The sequence below is a fragment of the Neomonachus schauinslandi genome, chromosome 7, assembly GCF_002201575.2.
Source record: "Neomonachus schauinslandi chromosome 7, ASM220157v2, whole genome shotgun sequence".
NCBI lineage: Eukaryota > Metazoa > Chordata > Mammalia > Carnivora > Phocidae > Neomonachus > Neomonachus schauinslandi.
In genome coordinates, this window is record NC_058409.1 from 112,419,687 (window position 1) to 112,437,157 (window position 17,471).

Consider the following 17,471-nt stretch of genomic DNA (forward strand, 5'->3'; position numbering starts at 1 on the left):
TAGATCATCCTGATGTGTACTCACTTTCTGGGGAGGTCTCCCTAAAAACATGGCAGTAGTGCTATAGTCAAAGTTCAGTTCTGGGTTACCAAATTATTGCCTAATCCACTGGTCTACAGCTTGAACATGTCTCTGTACCTTTAAGCCCCATCAGATTGCAGAAAATTTGGGGTATTCAATCACTGTGCAGACTCTAGTATTTTTGTCAAAAACATTGAGCTACACAGCTAGATTTAGGTGGGGAGTTTAGGAATTATCTGGCAAATTACTGTGTGCCAACAGTTAAATGGATTCAGTCTGGACCCAGGTTGATTTTTTTTTTTTTTTTGGCTTATTCAGCCAATCTAAACTGGCTGTCTATGGCAGACCAAAGTTAACAGGCTTTTAGACAAGGGACTGTCACTAGCAGAATGAAGTGGAGTCATATTCAGGGAAATCATGAAATCCTTGTGTTTTAGCTGGGGTTAAAAAAGAAGAGTGAATACTGGGTATTTACCCCAAAGATACAAAAGTAGGGATCCGAAAGGGTACGTGCACCCCAATGTTTATAGCAGCAATGTCCACAATAGCCAAACTGTGGAAAGAGCCAAGATGTCCATCGACAGATGAATGGATAAAGAAGATGTGGTATATATATACAATGGAATATTATGCAGCCATCAAAAGGAATGAGATCTTGCCATTTGCAACGACGTGGATGGAACTGGAGGGTATTATGTTGAGCGAAATAAGTCAAACAGAGAAAGACATGTATCATATGATCTCACTGGTATGAGGAATTCTTAATCGCAGGAAACAAACTGAGGGTTGCTGGAGTGGGGGGTGGGGTGGGAGGGATGGGGTGACTGGGTGATAGACACTGGGGAGGGTATGTGCTCTGGTAAGCGCTGTGAATTGTGCAAGACTGTTGAATCTCAGATCTGTACCTCTGAAACAAATAATGCAATGTATGTTAAGAAAAAAAAAGAAGAAGAAGAAGAAGAAGGTAGCAGGAGGGGAAGAATGAAGCGGGGGAAATCGGAGGGGTAGACGAACCATGAGAGACGATGGACTCTGAAAAACAAACTGAGGGTTCTAGAGGGGAAGGGGGTGGGAGGATGGGTTAGCCTGGTGGTGGGTATTGAGGAGGGCACATTCTGCATGGAGCACTGGGTGTTATGCACAAACAATGAATCATGGAACACTACATCTAAAACTAATGATGTAATGTATGGGGATTAACATAAGAATAAAAACAAAAAAACAAAACAAAACAAAAAAAATATGTTCTTGATTTTAGCTTCAATATAAATTAGCAATTTCCTCCCCAAATGTCTTTTATTAATTTTTCTTAGCTAACCAATAAAACTAATGTTTTGTTTCTCAAAAAAAAAAAAAAAAAAAAGAAGAGTGAAGAACTATATTTTTGTAACTTTTTTTTTGGCAGTGAGTGGTGAAATACTGACTGAAAGGTAGACAGTGTTAAAAACAGAAGTTCCATGTTCTAAAATTTTAGGTCATAGAGAAAAGTTAATAGCAGTATTAATCTTTTAACCTGTGTCAATTGAAATGGCTGATGATATGGACCCAATTCACCAGATTTTTGTTCCATGTTCATTGGGCAAGGGTGATTTCAGACAAGTCCCTCAGTCTTTGCCCTGAATTAAATCTCTACCCTTTATGTTTCTCCAGTTTGTCCTACTCAGTAAAGAACCACACAACCCACACTCATAGTGAACAAAGCTATTATTTAATGGAATCTTTCCATTGTGAAACCAAATTATTTTAATTGGCTTAAAATATTACTAAATGCTGAAAGCCAAGTACATGACCTCCGGCCCTGCTAGTGTTTAAGATATCATACTCTTCATACTTTCTAGTGAAAGTCTCAGGCCCATTTCTGAAGAAGGGCCAAATGTAAATAAATTCATAGTGTTTAGATCAGGGTTTTGCCAACGTATATTATGTCTCATATAAGCCTTTATTATATAACTTGTTTGTTGACATTCAGGGTGTGTCTAGAAAGTATATTTTTGATTTATTCTACTCACCTAGGCAGAGTGCCCTGGACATTAGAGGATCTGGTTTATACTTCATGGTTTATTTTTTGTGGTTGTATATTTCCTACATTTTGTTCATGTGCCCTTGTACTTCTTAGGAAAAGCTTGACAGCTCATTTTTATATATCAATAAATAAGTAAGTAATACATCATGGATCAAAGGCCACAGCAGCAGCACCGTAGAGAGAATTATATTGTCCTAGGCACTTATGTACTTATAATGATGATATCCTTGGACCCAAGGCCTAACACATTTTTCATTAGGACTATTAGATTCCATACAAGATCAACAATTACACTCTAGTGAAGATGATTAAAATTCAACAGGCTTCTTTTATAGGCTTCAAAGTTTAGTATTCTCATATCTTCCTCTTTGGCCTGACTTCTTTCTGTATTTCAGAATTCCCTTGTTTGATTTCCAAAAATTACTCTGTTAATACCTCTTAAACCCAGGGGCATAATTGAAGAAGAATGAAACTTGGAATTCTCAAATCTTTAATGAGCCTCCTCGGAGCCAGGTCCAGTTTAGGAATTCCACCCAAGAGCAAGCATGCCTATCACTCTACATGCTCCAGGTCAAACTTTATAACCTGTAGTCCAAGAGGGGATTTATCTTCTGTAAAATCCACCAGGTTTCCTTTGGGAAGAAAAGAGCAGGCTTGAGAGGGTTACTCCTCAGAAGCTGTGATCTAGAACGTATCTCTGCGTTGGTGGATGTTCATCTCCTTAGTTAGCACTGTCTCCCACCCCAGTACAGCGCCTGGCATAGAGGAGGACTCACACATTATTTGTTGAATCTGTGATTGAATAAATATAATTTTCAAAGGCAGGTAGAAATCTTAAATCTTTAACTTAGACATATATCACCTACATTTCAAGGCAAAACAAAGGACATTTTATGAATAAAGGAAAATAAAATATAGGGAGATGGGGAAAAAAAGGAGAGACAAAGTGAAAAGCAGAGAAGAAACAAGATTATAGCACTTTCTTCTCATAACATGATTGAATATTTTGGTATAATAGTATGCTTAGTTATCTGTTAAATTGTCTTGTTTTGGCTTTTTCTTTCTGTTTTGTGGTCAATAGTACTGGGCAGATTTAAGCAAAATCATGGCCATCGATATTTGTCTTAAGAGCATTTTTATCCCTTTCATCATTTCATTCCCAAGTAATTAGAATAATAATGTCATCATCAATAAAGATATCTTACATGTTTAGAAGCACTGAGTCCTTATGACTGCCCTGTAAAGTAAATTTCATGATTTCTTAAATTCTACAGATGAGGAGATTGAGATGAGGTAGTTTAAAGGTTAAGTTCTTTTGCCCATGGTCACACAGTATGCATGTAGCAGATTGGAACCTAGGTGGCCTTTCCCAACACCTTCTTTCTGGGTGTCCAGGATCCTTAATGCATCTTCTTGGTATGTACAACCCCATTACAGTGCTCACTCCTGCTGTGAAGCCTCAGGGGGCTTACAGTGTATCTGGGCTTTCCTAATCTTACACCCTTCAAAACTTGTCTTGTGTGCTTCAGAGCCCTGCACTGAGAAATAAATCCTTACTAATGGATTAAGAGCTGATAATGAGTTAATCTGTTGTCATTCCAAGATTTTTTTCTATATTTAACAGAGGCGCCCTGAAGATTGTGCTTTGCCCAAAGGAGTTACTACAATATTGAGAAGTTTAGACAGTTGGTAGATCTTTGGGAGAGGGACACTAATTTAGTCTAGGCTGACTTTTCAGTGCCCTTCACATCACACTAAAAAAGCAGACATCTTAGCATATGCTCTGGGAAGATGTGATGAGAGAGTAAGTGTTGCATGTTCCTTCCTTATTTATAAGTAATTCTAGTCAGGCTCATTCATATGTATGTACTCATTTCCCCTTTTGGCTATGAGAGCACCAGGGAAGTTTTTGCCTGTATCCTTTGGGATTTCTTGGGAGAGGGCAGTTTGACACTGGTGAAGAGAGACTGCATTGCTCTTTTTGATTGACATTTGTGCTGATGCAGCAAGCAAACAAGCTTTTCTGTGGGGGTGTGTGTTCGGAATCAATTCAGAGTTCTGTTTTAGTGGTATTGTTTGTTGTGGTATATGTGTGTGGATGGAGAAAAGGAGAGAGAAGGGGGGAGAGTGGGGAGAGAGAGAAAGAGAAGAAGAGAGAGAGAAAGAATAAAACTGTGGGGGCGCCTGGGTGGCTCAGTTGGTTAAGCGACTGCCTTCGGCTCAGGTCATGATCCTGGAGTCCCGGGATCGAGTCCCGCATCGGGCTCCCTGCTCGGCGGGGAGTCTGCTTCTCCCTCTAACCCTCCTCCCTCTCATTCTCCCTGTCTCAAATAAATAAATAAAATCTTTAAAAAAAAAAAAAAAAAAGAATAAAACTGTGGATTTAACTAGAATTTAGTTACATCTGTGCCTTTCTATGAGAACCCTCCTATATCCTACCTATGAGACCTTGGGCAAGATAACTTACCTCTCTGATACTCAATTAGGAGAACTTCTCAGTCCGGACAGGCTGTAATTCTATGATTCAGTGATTTAAACCTTTGGCATTGGTAAACCTTTACTTCAAGGGCCTCACCAACTGTCTTAGGTTGAGTTCCCAAGAAGCAGACCCTGAGACAAAGATTCCTATGCAAGTGATTTTTTAAGGAAGTGTTATAGGGAAGAGCAGGAAATGGATGGGAAAGAGGACAGGAAAAGAAGCCAAGCAAAGATCTATCTTGGGCAGAGCCCGGCAGAATGTCTATCAGCCTTATCCACATGGGAGCTCTGGAGTGTTAGCTGTGCCTCAGGGTTGTCATGACAGGAGACAAGGGAGCTGGGTTTTCTGCCTCTGTCACTTGTTAAAGGCCACCTTGTCTCCCCGTTCATCTTCTCCCCAGTTCCCTGAAATTCTCATTTTTCTCAGGCATGCATGCATGCATGCAAAGGGACTCTAGCAGACTGAGAACAGTTCTTTTGAAAAAGAGTAGGTGCTAGCTGTTAGAAGTAAAAGCATATTCAAAGGGGAATGGTGCACAAAAATGCTGGAATGAGATCTGAGAAGAGCTGGATGGAGCACCATTCTTCTTCATTCTACTATACATCATGAAAATGGTTAAGTTTGTGACATAGCTGTTATTGTCAACAGTCCGTTTACATAGAGAGAAAGATGGTAAATAGGACTCAGAAAGCAGCCGCTCTCTTTCCAAGACTCACCAGTGAGGCCAAATGCCATCGTCAAACAGAGTCAATTCTTATCCTCAAATCTGATTGCTAGCAAAATTTCAGGAGACATAGGAAAGGCATCAACCACGTCTGATGCAGTGTAGAATTTTGATTCCCTCCTAGGTCAGTATAACATTTTCCACATAAGGCAGAAATAGCCTTAGGACAAAAGTTGTCTGCTCTTGGGTTGTCTGGGTGGCTCAGTTGGTTAAGCATCTGACTCTTGATTTTGGCTCAGATCGTGGTCTTGGGGTCATGGGATTGAGCCCCCTATTGGGCTCTGTGCTCGGCGTGGAGCCTGCTTGCGATTCTCTCTCTCCCTCTGTCTCTGCCCCTCCCCGCCACTTGTTCTCTCTCACTTTCTCAAAATAAATAAATAAAATCTTAAAAAAAAAATTGTCTGCTCTTTGTGTATGATGTCCTGAATCTTATAAATGAGAATATTCTAAAAAGTAATCACATGAAGGGTAAAAAACTAAAAGGTAACTGGGGGAATCTATGCATATTCAAATATTCTTAAAAGCCAAGATATTTATGTTCAATTTTCAGGCAATGGTTTTATTCTCTTCTCAGACATACTTATTTTTTTAATGAGTTACTCATTTCTTTCAAAACATCTACATACTTAAAATGTTTTCCTTATGAATCAATTTTTTATTTGACAGAAGTGAAGATACTTGTGCCCATAAAAAATGCCATGTGTTTTTGAAGTGTTAGAAAAAACAGCTCTTTGGCACTAAACAAAGCTGAGGCAGGAACTTAGGAGAGCAGCTGCAGAATGACAGAAAAAATGTAAGATAATGAGACATGTGAGAGAATGTATAATTTAATGTGGGGCTTGAAGCAAATGGCGGGAGGAGGAACATAAATGAGAAAACAGTTAAAAATAGTGACTAAAATGACTTTAAATCCAATAAAACATAAAATGAATCAATTAGTGCTTAAATGTTGGAGGAGGCATGATACTATGAAAGAATCTGGAAAAGGCTGACAGATTTTTCGTCTATGAATTTAAATTCATAGGACCAACAATTTCTCTGCCTAGAGAGATTTATCTGCTGTTTTTTTCTTCTTATACTCGTTGACAAAATGACTTCCTTTCTTTTCCACTTTCTGAGATGTGAATCAATCTGTTATAGAAGCCTCGGTTTTTAGTTTTCTGAAAACATTCCACAAGATGTATGGAAAAATGTGTTCAAGTTTTAGAAAATTCTTGGAACTCCTGCAAAACTGTGGCTCTCCCTGCATATGGATATTAGAGGTACTTCTTAGTTGTTGACCAGAGTTGGCTCTGGCCCCAATTCTGGGGAATGATGGCAAGTACCATGTGGCTCCCTATGATGCCGGTTTACTTCTTCCTTGTTTTTAATGATATTGTCCATGAGCCTGTGTATTAGATCCTGAAACAAGAATGTCCAGAGTCTTTGCAGTGAGTGTGTATTCCATGGGAAATTATGGGAAGCTTTTAAGACCCTGAAAGCTTTTACAAACAGGCTGGCTATCTGTCTTCCTGGAATGGTTTACCTAAAACTTGCGTTCATGGAAGTAAAGACCTGGAAGATTTCTGGAAACCCTTCCTGTTTCTAGGAAAATAGTGTGTTCTTCAAAACAAGTACTCACTCAGTGCTAGTTGGATACATGAAGGGATAAAATAATAGGAAATTAAGGTTCACAGGTTATGCCAACAAAATGACAAATTTTCACCTTAGAATTGGGGGACAGTAAGAAATCTTTTATTTTTAACTAAAGTCCAGTCTAACAAACATCTTTCTTATAATTTAGGTTTTTACATTTTCAAAAATCCAACCATTGATTCATCTTATTTTTTTTTTACTTCGTCAACCCTAGGTTTTATTTATTTTTTAATTAATCAATCAATTAATTTTTATTATTATGTTCAATTGGCCAGCATATAGTACATCATTAGTTTTTGATGTAGTGTTCAATGATTCATTAGTTGCATATAACACCTAATGCTCATCACCACACGTGCCTTCCTTAATACTCATCACCTGGTTACCCCATCCCCCCACCCCCCTCCTTTCTGTAACCCTCAGTTTGGTTCTAGATGTGTGCTTCTAATGGGTTGGTTTTCTAGTTTTTCTCCAATTTTCCTCCATATCCATATCAATGGTATGTGTAACAATCAACTTAGCACCGAGGAAACATGGTAGATAACATGTTTCTTTCTAAGAGCTTTGAAATTTCCCCCCTATTATCTTATTCATTGCAAGAATATACTTTGTGGAGAAATCTGTATCAGAATTTTGTGACCAGCTATGGTTTTCTACTCCTATCCATTTACATTAAGGTAGTATTTCTAAAAAATGGTCTATGAACCCACTGCCTCAGAATCACCTTGAATACTTGTAAAAATCCAGATTTCCTGGACTCCACACAAACCAATGAAATAGAATTCTAGGGCATGGGCTATGAAATCTGCATTTTTCCAAGATCCCAATGTAATTCTTGTGAAAAGTTGAGAACCACCGGCCTAAAGTGTAGAGGGTACCCCAGGCAAAATTGTGCAGTAGGTTTTGTCTTCAGGAATGTTTGGCTACTCTTCCATGTTCCTTCCCTGTCTTCAGCACCTCTGATTGTTATGTCAATTCTCCCAAATATATTTTACAATGAATTTATACTATTATGTGAATGATATGATTTGTAGCCTATTCTAGATTGTGTATTTTAAAAATAAGACTGCTAAGGATAATAAGCTAGGCCTAAAAATGACTGGTTCTCTAATGGTGGATTTTTAGCCACTGTTAACAAAAGAATTATTTGGGGTGGGGGATGGGCAACCTCCCCAGCAACCATCACATCACTAAGGCAACCTTCAACCATTCACCTACTCACCAGATGGCCCTTCTAAAGTCACTTAGTTCAAGGTCCCAGGAAGCAGGAGTCTGAATAGGGTTGAGGCAAAGCTCATAGCAATCTTTTGTTTCCCACTATCCCTTTAAAAGTATTTAATTTGGGAAAATTCTTGCCCTATCCCGGATGAAAACTTGTGCAGTTTCATGACATTCTGGTCCTTTAAAGTAAAAAAATGCAGTCTCAATAGAGTCATTCACAGCATCTAGTTTCATGTAATAATCAAAATTTTCAACTTGATTTAAAACTGAATCTTCCCTTTTCCCCAGCTAGGTTTTGCCTTGGACAGTCTGCTCACAATGGCCTTTCTCTTTTTTCCCCATCTGGTGTTTCTCATTTTCTCTTAGCTTGATAACTACTATTTCTTATCCTGCCAGGACTGAACTAAGGGGACACTGGAGGGGTAAGAGGGATAGGAACGTTCTTACTGGATTGGTACTATCTCAGGATGGTTTGACATTCTGAACTATAGAAAACCTCAGTCAGTTCTTCAGAAACTGCCATTGGGCACATTTGATTGCACGTCTTGTGATATGGATGATATATTTTTCTCAAGTTGTCTGTTCCCTCCTCAGACCATGGTATTCTTCCCCCCCTTCATTCCTTCCTTTCTGCCTTTCTTTTCTCCTTCCATCCTTTCTTTTACTTTTTTCTTTGTTTGATCACTCCACACAGATGTGCTTACCCCAAAGTGATCCTTTTAAGCAGTATTTTAAATGGTTTCAAATAAAATCAAATGCTCCCTTCTTTTTGTGTTAACACACATGGCTCTTTTTCCTTAATAAATCCTGGAAACAGGCAGATTACAGTACAGCTGCAGGCTCTCCTTTGCGTTGTACTTGTTAGCCAGCTGTTTCAGATACCTATTGCTGTGTAACAAACATCCCACACGGTGGCTTAAAATAGCAATGATTTATTATTTCTAATGGTTCTTTGAGTTGACTGGGTAGTTTCTTTGCCTGTTTTGGCTGGGTTTGCTCATGAGCTGCATTCAGCAAGGGGGCTGGCTGGGCTGGAACACCCCAAATGGCCTCATTCATATGTCTAACAGTTGGTTTTGGTTGTTGCCTGGGGTGTCCTTCTCCTCCCAACCAGTGTCTTTCAGCAGGTGAGATTGACTTTCTAAGTGGCAGTCTTGGTATAGTGTCCCAAGAGAGAACAGTATAAGTTTCAAAGCCTTTTAAGGCTTAGACTTCTAAGTCACTTAATGTCACTGTTGTCACAATTTATTGGTCAAAGTAGTCCAAAGGCCAGTCCGGATTCAAGGAGTAAGGAGGTAGATGCCATGTCTTGATGGAGGAAGTGACAAAATCACAATGCAGAAGAGCTTAAATATCATGATGAGAGGAATCTGTGGTCATATTTCGTAATTACCACACTAACTTTTTAGAGTTTTCAGATTTCTGTCAGATACCAGTTTACCGTGTCTCTATAACTTCCAGAAGATATATATCGAATTCTCTAAGTGGTTCCATTGAAGAAACTCCCTCATCCTGGGCTTGAGGGCAGGCAAAACAAGGGAAAGAAGGACACACAAAACAGCTCATTCCAAAGAAATCCTCTGTATAAACATCTCTCTAATTTCTGATACCCCCGTCTTTTTATTTCATCTGTGTGACTAAGAATCAAATAACCTGTTTGTAGAAGACTTCTTTGTAAATTCTATATGTGGTCTCATACCTCCTTTCAAATTCAATATTTATTACCTTTTGGTGTCTTCACCCAAACTTTATCTTAACACTCTCTTATACTTATTTGAAAAAGATTTCCAAAGCAAGCCTCTCTAACTTCTGAGCAAACGATAACTAATAGTGTAGCTTTGCAGTCATATGGGCTATGGTTTGACTCCCATATTTGCCACTCACTTCTTGTGTCTGAACCTCACATGATCATCTCTGCAGTGAGACTAATAAGACATACCTCATGTGAGGCATAAGTGCATTTTGACAATCCCATTCCTTTTTCTCAGTGATTTGTCTACTGTGTCGTGTGACCCAGTTCTGGCTAATTACTTGGGGTTTCCAAGAGAGCTCTAAAAGATGAAGCCTCTTCCCTCCTTTTTTTAGTTAGGATGCTATTTTACAAGGAAATGCTATCTGGAGCTAGGGTAGTCATATCGTGACTGTTCATCTCATGAGGATGGTGAGATGTGAGACTGGAAGAAGATCCTGAATGAGACCCTGAACTAACCAGGAATGTCACTTCCAGAATCTTACTATGTGAGAGAAATAAATTTATTATTTTGTTACTGATTGCTGAGTATTTTACTTGCAGCCCAAAGCATCCTAATTGATATAGTGCTTATTATTGTATATAGAGAAGGGGTCAGTACCCAACTTTTTCAGGTAGATTAAAAAAAGAATAAGTAAAACAAGGCTGAGAGAGTTAAATAAATTGACTAAACCATGCTGTTAATCATTAGCAGTTAGGAGACTAGGGACTTTGACCTTTAACTTACAGGATACATTTCTAGTCAGCAAATATTTTACTGAGCACCTACTAAATGCAAGTCCTTAGAAGGTACCTTTTGCATCCCTGGGCTTGCATATCAGGAGGCAGCATGATGTGGGGAGAACAAGGTGGCAAAGTGAAAAGAACACAGGCATTGGTTCCATAGACAGCCCATTTCTGCCACTTAATCAACATGTGATTTAGGGCAAGTCCCCTTCCTCTGAGCCAAGGTTCCACAGTTGTCATGTGTGGTTGTGCTGACCTAGCAAGGTTATGACAGGATTATATGCAAAATTAAGTAAAGTAATATTGTGAATCCTGTCTCAAGATTGTGTCCAAACTAGCTTTAAGATGTCAGCAAAGTGGTTGGGTTGGGATTTGTTCCCCAAAGGATGGTAAAACAGGACAGAATTCTTCTGAAAGGCAATTTGGGGTCTTTGGAGCAGGAAGCAAGCCAAACCAAGCCTGGCTGGGAAATCTTTATCCTAAGGGCAAACTCAAGGGCCAGAGGCCAGCTCCAGTTGATGATAAGGGTGGTAGGTGGAACTGGGGCCAGAAGGGGCTGTTTGGGAACTAGTGTGAATGAAGTTCCAGGAAGGTGGCTGCAAATATCCTCAGGGTATCTCTGGCCTGCCTCTTGCTGCCCCTAGGTCCTGGATGTGTTCACCTGGTATTGAAAGCTGACAAGGCAGGTAAGAGTTTTCAAGTGTGCACAAAGTACTTTGGACAGAGAAGCTCAGAAAGCTTTCTTTTGGAACTGATCCAAATGTCAGAAAATCCTTCTTCCTCCTTCTTCCCGTTTTTGGGGTGGGGAAGAAGCTACACATAGTGCTGGAAGAATCTGTACTGGGAAGTAGGAGTATGTTTTGGGAATCCAGGAGTTTGAAATAGGCTTTATCCCCAGGTAGAGCAGAGTTGTACTTTGGGTGAACGGGAACTGTGTCAGCCTGCTAAGAACTGACCAAGAGCCTTGGGTAGGGGCTTAGATGGCAAGGATTAGGAAGAATTTGTGTAAGATTGGGATCCTTGAAAACAGATTCTGAGCTAGAGATATGCATGTAGGAAATTCCTTGTGAGTACTCTCAGGAACACCATCTGTAAAGGACCGAAGGAGGCAGGATTAGTAAGAAGGAGGAGATAAACTTCAGTAGGGTGGCAACAAAGGCCTCAGCCAATCCTAGCAGAGCCCTGGAGCTAGAAGCACCCTTGTAGAAAGGGAGCCTTGCTTTAGCCAAATATTGGGTGCAAGCTGCCCCAGGGGTTATAACTTTGCACAAGGCAGCTTCTTTTGGCTGGTTACAATTCTCAGAGAGGGACACTGCTCTGAACCATTGGCAGCCAGCATTCTCTATAGCTGGAAGAATGAGTGAGTTGGTCTTGAGTGGGAAATCGGGATGGCTCATCATAGCATCCACTATAAAACCCAGTTCTTGCCTCCTGCTAACCAATGTGATGCAATACAAGGGCCTCATTATTACTCTCAGCTCACTCTGCCTTAAGCCATGTAAATTCATATGTAGTTGTTGATAAAAAAAATGCTCGCAATGTTTTTGTAGTTCCTGAGTACTTGGCCTGCCTGTCAATAACTAGTATCTCTCACTGTTTCAGGAAGAGATTCTGTCCTAGCCCTGGTCCTGAGGCATCCCCCCCCGCCCCGCCCCGGAAAGCTCCCAGGCAAAGGGAAGAACCGGTGCAGGTGTGCCATGTGCCACACCAAGAGTTGTTTCTATGCCCAGAGTTCTCATTTAGAGGCACATGTCCATAGATGTCCATAAATTATAGAGGGGGTATTCAACTTCACCCTACCCATAATTAGGGAAAATTTATCACTACTTTTTGGAAGACCTGCACTCTTTATTAAAGAATCTTAGCCTTTCTGCGATCTATTGCATTATCTTAAAAACGTATATATTAAAAGCCTTAGGTCCATTCTTTTCTTCTCTTCCAACTGTCATAATAACCATCAATGTATAATACACTTGGTTTCTAAGATTTGTATTACCTGTTGTTTTGACATTAGCCCCTGAGAGAACGTTTAATGAGTGACTACTATGTTTCCTTTACTAAACACTTCCCATGTACTTTTTGTTTTAATCCAGGCACCAGCTCTATCAATTAGATACAGCTGTACCCCCATTTCACATGTGATGATACTGCAGAGGTGAGGTGATTTGCCCAAGTTCATGCAGCTAGTGGCAGAGCTGCGGCTGGAACCCAGGTAGTTGAATGACAAAGCTTCAGAGCTTTCCTTCTACAGCACATTGGTGATCGCCCAACCCTGTCCCACAAGAGGCTAATAAGCAGGACATGAGTAAATACCTTGATCTCTAGAAAACAGAAAGCTATTGCACTTAAGCAAGTAAAAACTAAGAAATAAACTTAAGATTTTTTTTAAAAAAGTACATGGTGGTGCTATTTGAACATCATTCATACATCAGCTGCTTTGCATTTCCAGCATAGTTTGATATCATGGATGACTGGTGCAGACCCTCCGTTTGAAGCAGACCAGACAGAGTCCTAACAGCAATAACCTTTAAATCAAGAAAGTTTACTCCAAATGTTCCCAACATAGCCCAAAGCCAGAAAAGTTCACAGCTCTACATTAAAATGTTAGAAAAAGATCACATTGCAGCAGCTGCTTATGTGGATTACCTAGTCTAGCCATTCTGCTAAGACTTAAAAAAACCTGTCTGAGTTGTAGGAAGAAAAAAAAGCAAGCCTCTAAAATATCAAGTTGATGCCTGTTGGTAGGGCTGTGATTTCCCATTTGTTGCCCCAGAAGACTCAGGTGTATCTGAAATAGAGTCAAGATGTTTTTCCAGACTCAGGCAGTGGAAGGTTTCATTTCTGTACTTACCCCCACTGTGTCCTATGCTGTTTCCAGAACCATAGCTTCCCTTGAAAAAAATTTAATCCTTGAAATGTTTCTCAGTGATCCAAAGCACATTAGGAAATCACAGTCCCTTCTTACAGCCATTTTATGCAACTTCCCTTTAGTACTTTACAAAGAAATAAAAAGAAACGGACTCTGCCCTCTGATGATGTCTTCTGAATAAAGGCCAGTGATTCCATTATTTGTGTATGTGCATGTGCACACACCTGGCCCTTTTGAGATTTAATGCACCTTAAAATTGATTAAGATTTTTATTTTTAAAGCATCAAAGCATGGTCTATAAGACATGGTATGATCTCCATTTTACAGAAGGGGAAACTGAAGTACAGCCTTGGAAAAGCTCTCACAATGAAATTAGAAACTGTGGTGGGGCTTTTCTGCTATCAAATTGTTTATCTCTTAATTGAACTCCTTACATTCCCATTTCTCTCCATAGAGATCTTTTTAACAACATTGCTTTGTTGCTATGGTTATTGTTGGGGTTAATTACAGTAAGAAAAATGACAGAAGTAGATCCTACAATAGAATATTTCCTTGTGTGATGATGTTAAAGATGTGAGTTCTGACGTCATAAATTTAATTCCAGTATTACCATCTAGACTCAGAGGTGGAAATGATATTCTTTTCAGAGTTAAGAGATTCGTTGAGAGGGAAGAGAGTGTTAGAGTATAAAGGTTCTGGCCCCACACAACAACGTTTTTATCACACGGAACAAAGTAAAAGTTAAATTGTCAATCTAGTTTGAGGATGTTTACGAAAAGTTACGAATTACCTGTAAATTATCTGTGAACCTGAAACAGAGAGATCATGTTTCTCATTTTGCTGCTTTTAATTTCAGGGTATTTAGGCTTCCGTTGTGAAATGTTTTCTCAACTTAAAATCCCAGGGTTCCTCATGCATGGAGAGAAGTGGCATAAAAATACACACAACTGATGTCACTTCAAGCAAGGCCAATGAAATTCATGGTGTTGCTCCTGGAAGATAAACAGACTAAAAAGAATCCTCATGGTAGATCTCTTGGTTTATCCTTTGCTTAGTTTATTGGTTAAGATTTTGTTTGGCCTCATGTAACCTATAGTTGAACTACAGTGGCTAACCAAACAGGGGTGAGTTTTCAGAGTGATCAAGGGCTCTGGAGGTAATCATTCCAGTGCCAGTGTTTGAGGATGTCAACAGGGAATCAGGATCATGCCTTTTTTTCATTGTTGTTCTCCCATCCTTAATATATGACTTTCATCCTCATGGACTTAACTTTCACTTCTAGGCATCATATTCAAATTTCAGGCTAAGGACAAAAAGCAAAAAACAAAAGACACACATGAGCTTACTCTACCCCTTTTAAATAATAATTTTTAAAAAGTTTTTAAGAATCCCATCTAATAGAGTTGCTTTTATATCTCATTGGCCAGCTGCAAAGGAGTTGGAGGAGGTATCTTAAAGTGGTAACATAGCCACCCTGAATTTTGGTTTTTGTTATTCAGGAAAAAGTAGAGAATAGTTATTGGGTGGGAAGATAGAATTAGGAATAGATTAATGCCTGTGGGAAGGAAAGGACATTCCTTTTCTTTCTTTTAAACGTTATACTTGATGCATTATGTAAGTTTCTATGTTCCATCTTCCGTAAAGTTTTTCTTCATTCTTCTGCTTTTTCTGGATTCCTGTGGCACCTTTTCTTTTCCTTTCCTTTAAATAGAGTATCATCGATCCATTCTATTCAGGTTAGTTGTTTACATGCTTATTTTCCTCATTTAGATAGTGAGCTCCTCAAGTGTTAGAGACCTCATCTAATTCGCTTTGGTAATCTCATCATTTATTACAAGGCTGGCACACTAGGAGGAACCAAAAAGGTTAATTGAATAAATATAAGGACCAGACAAAGCATGGTAGGTCATGATCCAGAGGAAATAGACTCTTAAGATTCTAGGGTCTATTGGGCGCCTGGGTGGCTCAGTTGGTTAAGCGACTGCCTTCGGCTCAGGTCATGATCCTGGAGTCCCGGGATCGAGTCCCGCGTCGGGCTCCCTGCTCAGCGGGGAGTCTGCTTCTCCCTCTGACCCTCCTCCCTCTCATGCTCTCTGTCTCTCATTGTCTCTCTCGCAAATAAAAAAAAACTTAAAAAAAAAAAAAAAAAAAAAAAAAAAAAAGATTCTAGGGTCTATCTATATGCCTCTTCCTCGGTCTTTCATTCTTTCTCCTTCTAAGGACTTGACCATTCATAACCTCCTTCCCCCATCTGCACCTCTAACCCCAAGATTCTTCATACAGCCTTACCTTGGGCCAGTTTCTTTCTACACAAAACGGATGTCCAGCATTACCTAAAGTCCTGTCCTTTGGAAGGATTACCTTTCACCTGGAGTAGGATTATAGCACAGCAATAGCCCAGTGTTGGCTTGCACCACGAACCAAGTTGATTCATCAGCCAATAAAGCTCATTTGTTTTTCTTCAAAGGAGGTTCCCATCTGCATTGCACTACAAGGTATAAGCTGAGTGAGAGGCTTGGATGTATCAGTTGTTGATGACATGGGGGTTGGCTGTTTGCTCAGGCCTATTTCTTGTACTTTCTGGCCCTGCTTATGCTTGATCTTTACTGTTCCACTTCCATCTTATGATTTTGATTTGATTGGTCTGAAAAAACTTTGGCCTTCAGGCTGAATCTGGTCTATTTTTGTAAATAAATATTTACTGTATTAGAGCCACACCTATTCACTTATCTATCGTCTCTGTCTATAGCTGGTTTCATGCCACAACAGCAGAGGTGAGTAGATGTGATAGCAACTCTATGGCTCACAAAGCCTAAAATAGGTACTATTTGCCTTTTTATGGAAAAAGTTGGCTGATTCAGGGAATCTGGGAATACAAGATTTTTGATTGAATCAACTCAAATGTTCTCATTCCAATTTTCAGGGTTCCACTCTTTCCCAATCAGGGCCTTGATGTTGGTAGAACAAAACTGCTGAGACTGAGAATTCAGCTCTCTTTGGAGCTACTACAGTCATTAAGTGCTCAGTCTTTTCTGCTCGTTGGTGGCAAGAGATGAGATTCTCATTTGCCAAAATGCCCTCTGTCTTTCGCATTTCACCTTATATTGGTGATTAATCACCCTCAGCCTTCCATTGTCTTTCTCCAGTGCATCGGTGGCTCCCAGTAATAGCCATGCAATTTCATAGTCCCTATGAACCTAACAAATGCCTGAGATGTTTCTGCCAGTGCATTTCATTCTCACAATATCCTGACCTCATTCACACTCAGGGCTGGCATCATGGATTTGCAACTAGCAGAATTGCACAGGGCCCTGTGCTTAGAGGAGTCCCAGGCTTGGTTTAGTGTTGTGCTATCACCATCTTTTTTTTTTTAAATTCTTAATAATTTTATCTTTGCACTGTATTTTGTAAGTGAAGTCGAATGGGGCAGTGGAGTATGTGCATAAACAGCAGAGATAGGTGCATTGTATTTGATCATCATTCTTTGCCATTCCATTAGCACAAGCATATGTCATGTTCCAAGAACACAGAATTCTCCCAGCATGTGTGGGAGGTCAAGGAGCTGCAAAGCAAGTAAAAGATAAGCATTTTAAGTTTGCAACTAAGAAAGAGGTGGGGACTGGGATGACAGAAGGAAAAAGAAGGATAGGGCATAGTTTCTTTTCTTTCTAGTCCTACCTTATTCATCAATAAGCCAAAGATAGTGTTGGTAGGATATGCATATATCAAAAAGTGAAATGAAAACAGTCAAGTTATTTTTGTGCAGTTTCCACTGCTCTGCCAAGAATGAAATACAGATGCATGTATAAGTTAGGAAATACAAATTGTATCATTTCACTGACTCTGCATACAAGTTAAATAATCTTATATTTGCATTTAAAATAATATTGCACAATATAAAGATGAGCAGTAAGGTTCATACTAATAATTAAAAATTTTAATTGACAACAGCAGATAGCAAATAAAAACCCTATGAGAAGTCAGAGACGGCAGAACAAAATGAAAAAGCCTTACATTTTAGCA